Source organism: Triticum aestivum, chromosome 1D, assembly GCF_018294505.1.
Source record: "Triticum aestivum cultivar Chinese Spring chromosome 1D, IWGSC CS RefSeq v2.1, whole genome shotgun sequence".
In the NCBI taxonomy this organism is placed as follows: domain Eukaryota; kingdom Viridiplantae; phylum Streptophyta; class Magnoliopsida; order Poales; family Poaceae; genus Triticum; species Triticum aestivum.
Genome location: NC_057796.1, coordinates 105,223,837 through 105,230,766, shown reverse-complemented (window position 1 = coordinate 105,230,766; position 6,930 = coordinate 105,223,837).

The window sequence follows — 6,930 nt, the reverse complement described above, 5'->3', positions numbered from 1 at the left end:
TTCTCTGTTTGCAAACAAGAAGACATACACAAACAGTTAGATCAACACAGTGAATCATGTGAAACAACATGGAAAGAAAAAAAGAACGAATCACTTGGGCGGCCAATGCTTACCAAGAAGGTGGACATGTCGGGTTTTTGCAAGGACTTTGGTATATGAAGTGCGAACTGCAGCCCAGTCTGTTGCTGGTGCAACTTCTGGTTCCGTTGCCGCTGCACGGGCCGGAGCAGATGAAAGTGCAAGTGTTGGTGCAGGTGCCGAAGCTGTTGCTGGTGCCCGTGCCAGTGCGACTGGTAGTGTCGCCGCTGCCGCCAGAGATGGTGCTCCTTGTAGACCTGGTGCCGGTGTCGGAGTAGGTGCCGGTGTCGATGCCCGATCCTCCGGTTGATCAGCCTGATCCGCTGACGCGGTCGATGCCCAATCCTCAGCTGGATCAGACTGAGTTGTTGACGCTGTCAGTGATAGAGCAACTGCCGGTGCTCGATCTGTTGCTGAAGGTGGTACCGATGTGCGAGACAACGGCGATCGTGCCTGGTCTGCTATGATCAGCTTTCTAACTTGACTAGGCTCTGTGACCGTGATCCGGTCTTTTTCTTCATTTCTTTTAAACGCGAGAAGGACTAATTGTGGCGTGTTTGTTAAACCGAATTGTAGTTCATAATAGGGATTCAGCTTGTACTCAGACAACAGACTGGTCCTATTTTTTCCAGTAATATAAGTGATGGACAGTGCCTTCGTTACTGACACGACATAAGAAGTGAAACCTGCAAAAATAACCATCGTAGAGCAAACCAAACGGTTTATTCTGTGATGAATGTCACATGGCAAAACCTGCATCGTAAAATTGCAGCAAAAGAAAGAAAACATGACATTAAACCAATGAGATTTAGACAGTAAATCAATAAGATTTACTTGATGTGACACAAGTGAATCCTTACCAGGAAATCACTATGTTGAAGTACTAAACAGAAGATTGATCATCCACCTACGCGTGGCATGCAGGGCCCCCGCCTACTCCCACAAGCAGGACAGTCCAAAGGTCGTGACAAATCATATGGACCGAACATCCATGGGACTGGAAATCCTGGTGGGTGCGATAAACCCTGCAATGCATACAGATATTGGAGTGTAACCATAATTGATAAACCGTCCTCACAAAAAAGATGATCTGGATACTTCAAAATATACAGACTGAATTGAGTGGACAGACATTAAAGATTGTTCTCAGGACTCACCACACACCAAAAGCGGCAGTACTAAACAATACAGGGTTCACAAACACAAATCAAGTACTGAACAATAGTACTTACTACAGACAAGCAAAGTTGCACTAATTAAACTCTGCAGACTATTTCTTGCCACCGACCTACGGGATGAACCCCGCATAACTGACTAGGCCATGGACTTCGTGAGACATGTCTACCTGCACCATCACCATCTCGTCAACCTTGAAGAACCTAACAGAGTGGTCTTTCCACTCATAAAACATGACGATGAAGACAGGCCGCATCAGATTTGTCGGGAAGCTTTACAAGAACCACACCCTTCGTAATTGAAGGCACATCCAGGAAATTGTTGTGGTCAAGTACAGCCTCAAGAACACGCCTGACAACAATGCTACAGGAAAACACTAGTTCAGGACATGTGGCGACAAGGACACAGCAGCTGGATAGTTTAGCAGTAGAACTCATCCTCAGGTCTTCCAGTTCACACGACATGACTTTGAGAACTTCATCTCCACTGCGGACCTGGTTCTAATTCAAATAGAAATCAGATATTTTATTACTACCTCCGTTCAGAAATATAAGATGATTTTCGATATTTTACTCCATATATGACGACATATGCGCACAGAAATGAGTGAACAAAGACACTAGAACATGTCTTCAAAGGCACGAGAGCAGAGGGATTACTTGCAATATCCATAACACAAGTTACTCAGGAAAATATACCCTCTTCAAAGGTAGCATTGATGTTCATAAAGTAGTTGAAAGTAATCTATAAGAAATCAGTGTAAACCTCTCACATGTTTTGGTCAAAAGAGGAATTTAGAACCTTCATTTGGCACACAAAAATCACATGCAAGATCACGGAGAAAGTTGTACTACTAGTAATAGTACTACGTGTTAGATGAAAAAACATGATCAAGATCGAGAAAAAGATCGTCAAGAAGAGATATTACCTGGACTTGCTTAATGAGGGATCCCGGAGAGGGGGGCTTGGATAGGGCGGTGGCTTTGAGCTTGTCTACGGTAGTCTTGATGGGGCGCTTGTGCTTCTTCGTACCATGAGCCTCGGCGGTTTTGGCCAGAGCCATAGACATCACTTCGGCCGGTGCTCCAGCATCCATCAAGAAACTGTCAAATAGAAATAAAAGAAAAGAAACCATAATCACAAACCCAAAAGAAGAACAGAGAGGGAGTTATAGGGTCAGTCTCGGGGTTGAAAGACTGGGCCTTGGCCAGAATCAACACCATTGATGCGCTCACCTTTCCTTCTTTGGGAGAGAAGAACAATGGCAGAAGCAGGTCGGGGTTTTCTTGAAGAAATGAGGAACAAGATGAGGGAGAAGCGAGTGGGGGTTTTCTTCAAGAGAGGAAGCTGAGAGAGAAGAGTGAAATGATGGTTGCTTCGTCCGTCCAACTTACTGCTGGAAAGGAGGGGGTTTTGTGATTTGACGGCTCATTGGGCATTACTGCGGCGCTTCGATCGGGGTAGTCTACCGTGCAGTTGGGCACTCTACTACGGAGTAATTTAGTGCATGGCTAGTGGACCCCGATGCTGGCTGTCCCACACGTCGGCGAAAGTGAGTAGCAAGGTTCCCGACGACCGTCGAGGAGGATCCGCACGGTAGAGCGTGTCCACTGTTTTTCTGAAGAAAAAAATGATTACAGCAAGCGTTTCCACTCTTACGATGGAGGAGTGCGAAACACGGCAGCCACTTGAACATACACAGTGCTCCTACTACTAGGCATGTGCAGTGGTTCATACGTCAGTACTACATAATCTTGTTGCTAGTGTAGTAAGATATGACGATAACAAATGATGTTGTGCGCATGTCAACTATATGAACAGTAATGTAACATAGTACCGCTTTTTCGACTGTCCGGTCGAGAATGAACGGTGAGATCAATGTTAACAGAACTAGGTCTACATCGCATGGAGAGTACGGTGCTACAGTACTCCATGAAACATGAACCATATGAAGCACGAACAGTGTTAGGCAGGGTGTATGAAGGGTGCACGGGATGGGAACAAAAGTTCCCTTCTCGACCCACTTTTGGGTGTTTGGCAGAGTGCATGAAGGTTGCATGAGTCCACACTAGTAGGTTAACACAAATACACGAAGAGGGAACAACTATATTGAGATGAGAACGCAACCAAACACACCCACACGCTTTGTGCTACAGTGACCGATCTGCACCGTCTGAGTTTGATCCAACGGTCATGTTGCACCGAGACATGGACATGCCCATGCAGAGGACGCCTAAACACCACCGAAGTCCCTGTGCTTCTCGAGGCGCACGATGTTGGTGATGCAGGGTGCAACCGCCCGCAGAGCCCGCTCCCGGTCGGCGGGAGCCAGCTCGTCAAAGACGGTGTCCAATGGCACGAATGAATTCCGCTGACGGAGCCCTGAGAGGATTCGCCCGGCAACATCGACGGCAGCCCACAACCCCTCCTTGTCTAGCTCCGCCCCCACCATCGCATGGAGACGGCTCAGCTCCTCGGAGATATAGGTGAAGAAGGAGACCAGGTCAGGAAGCCGCGGCTCGTTGAAGTCGACGGGGTGGTCGAACGGGTTTAGCCCGATGGCTGGCATGGTCGTGCTGGCACGACGGTAGGCATCGCACAACCGCAACACGTGCATGGCAACTTGGTACACCAAGTGGCTGAGGCGATCCTGTACTTCGTCACGATCGGCCCGCTCGCACTCCAGCCGGCTCCCCTGACGGCCTATCATATCTCCCGCTTTCTGTAGCAACGCTGCCAATGCCTCGAGCATCTTTGTGGTGGACGCCTGTCGCTTTTGAAGCTCCATGAACTCCCGCACATAACAGAGGAGCATGGCACTCCTCTCCTCCTTGAGCTCACGGAGCTCCACGTCCTTGGCCCTGAGCTCCGCATCCTTGGCCTGGAGCTCCTATGTCAGGCGCCTCACCTCAGACTCCGTGATCGGCTGCGCCGCCATGGCACCAGGTAGAAGCAATGGTGAGAGGAAGCAAAGGGGGCGAAACGGGTGAAAGGCAATGCAATCTACGGGAAGGAGGAGGGAGCCAGCCGAGGAGCGGGGTGAATCTTTTGGTTTTCACCATGGGAAAACACCAGTCGACGAATTTTCACATTAGCGAGCAGTGGGTTTTACAGGCGGAGTCATCGTGACTAATTGCTGCCGCGCCTACTCCTGTCAATCAAAAAATTAAAAATCCTGCCACACCTGCTCCCGTCAATCAAAAAATTAAAAATCCTACCGCGCCTGCCGCACCCAAAGACCAGAGCAACGCTGCGTGGATATTTAAATTTACCTGCCGGCAAGGGGATAAAAAAAGGGGTGAAAAAACAAATGTGGCGGCGGCCTAGCTAATCGGTCGCACTAGCCCAACTAGCTAGCCATCGTGCTTCACTGATGTACTCAGCGGGAAAGGTGGTCTTTCTTGATTTGATGACTCATTTATTTGCTTCGGCGCTACGACCGAGGAGGACCCAGAAAACGCGCGGTAGGGAGTCCCACGTCTCGGCAAGGAAGAATATATGCGTGCACCACCCAGGAGGACCCCAAAACTGCGCGGTAGGGTGTGCCACGTCTCGGCACGAAGGAAAAATGTGCGTGTAAAATTATATTGTATCAGACGTACTACCTATGGTTCGACCTCGGGACCCAGCCAGTCGGTCGAAAACACCCCACTAGCCACACAGCTTCATCATGCTAACGTGGCACGGACGATAGGTGTGGTTAGCTCCGTCTCGACCAGCCACAACGTCTCTTATTCTAGGCAATTCTTCTATTTTCCAAGCTTTTTTTTAAGTTATAATAACACCACAACAAGCTAGAGCCGCTCTTCATGTGTGCCCGTGCGTCTAAAGGTTAGACGGTCGAGAGGAGAGAGAGATCGCACACCTGGGACCCACTAGTAAGTGAGTCAATGGTCATGCACGTGTTGATGAGCCACTCCCTCTACTCTACTAAACGTAATACTGTATAAAATCAAGTTATCGGACAAAGACAACAACCGTTGTTGTTTCAGGCTATCGACTTATGCTTTGTAGTCTAGGTTGCCAGTTCGAATCTCGTCTTTCAGATTTGTTAGTTTTAGGTCCAAATTTGATCGTTGACAAGTGGGACCCCCATGTGTTGTTCCGATATTTCAGTGTAGGATGTTTTTTTTGAACAAACACTTTGCGCGGTTAGATAAGTAATGGCATGAGTTACACGTATTTTGCAAGTTTACAAACAAAAATGACAGCGGCATAGAATATCACATCCACCCCGCAGCTTAGATGCTATGGTGATACGAGTTTTTACATCGTTGGAACTGAGATCCAATGGCTTGGGAGTAGTCTTTGTAATTATGCGCAATTTCCAAACTCTCCAAGGTTTTTTTGCAAATAAAACATTCAGGCCTCGTGTGTGCCACTGCATCTTGGATCCAACGGCTCCCCGTTGCTCATATTAGGTGTTCCCCGTAGCTTAATTAGCCGCTACGGTGATACGAGCATCTAGGTCGTATGATCTGTGATCAGATGCCACATGCGTAGTACTTGTACTTTCTGCGCAATTCCCAAACTCTCTCAGGCGTATATTGCAAAAACATTCAAACCTCCTACTATGAGCCGTTAGATCTCCGTGAACTCGTATCACCATAGAATCTACGGTGCGGGAGCACCTCATATTCTCCCGTGCGAGAAAACATCAGGTGCTCTCGCAGCTTGGATGCTACGGTGATACGAGCTTCGAGGTCGTTTGATCTGAGATCCAATGGCATCTGAGCAGTCTTTGTGCTTGTAAGCAGTGGCCGAACTCTTTGGGGGCTTTTCTGCAAAAAAACATTCGAACCACCGAGGAGTTGTTGGGTCACAAATCCAACGGCTCCGAAGAGCTTGTATCACCAAAGCATCTAAGGTGTGGTAGCACATGATATTCTTACATACAGGAGAATATGATGTCCTCCTTCATCTTAGATGCTACGGTGATACGAGCTTCGAGGTCGTTGGATATGGGATCCAAGGGCATCTGAGTAGTTTTTGTACAAATTGTGTGCAATTCTCAAACTCATTAAGGTTTCCTGTAAAAATATTAAGACATCCTGTGAGCTGCTATATCTCAGATCTACAAGCTCCAAGCAACTCGTATCAGCATATAGCATCTAAGGTGTGGGGGCACATGATATTCTCCCGGGGAGGAGGGGGTGCAGAACCAATCGGTGTTTGGGAGGGTGGGGACAAATATAATCTAAACAATCCTAAACAGAGCTTCACAATTTTATCTAAGGTCGAGGGGTTAACCCCCGACAATCTACATAGCTCCGCCTAAACACAACATTTGCATGTACTGTAGTACTAGACTTAATATTCATGTTTCAGTTTCCTGTTCATTTTAAATATTGAATTGAGGACCATTCATGTCTTACGTTTTACTCCCTTCATTCCTAAATATTAGTCTTTTTAGAGATTTCAAATGGACTGCCACATACGGATGTATATAGACATATTTTAGAGTGTAGATTCACTCATTTTGCTCCGTATGTAGTCACTTGTTGAAATCTCTAAAAGACTAATATTTAGGAACAGAAGGAGTATTTTTGAATTCGTGTCATACATGCATGGTTTGGAAAAATAGATGCACTATACTTATTGGATTGTTGTTGTGTTCGTGTGTGTCTCTGTGTGTGTGTGTGGTCATATGCTTGATACATACAAAGTTTTCTCACC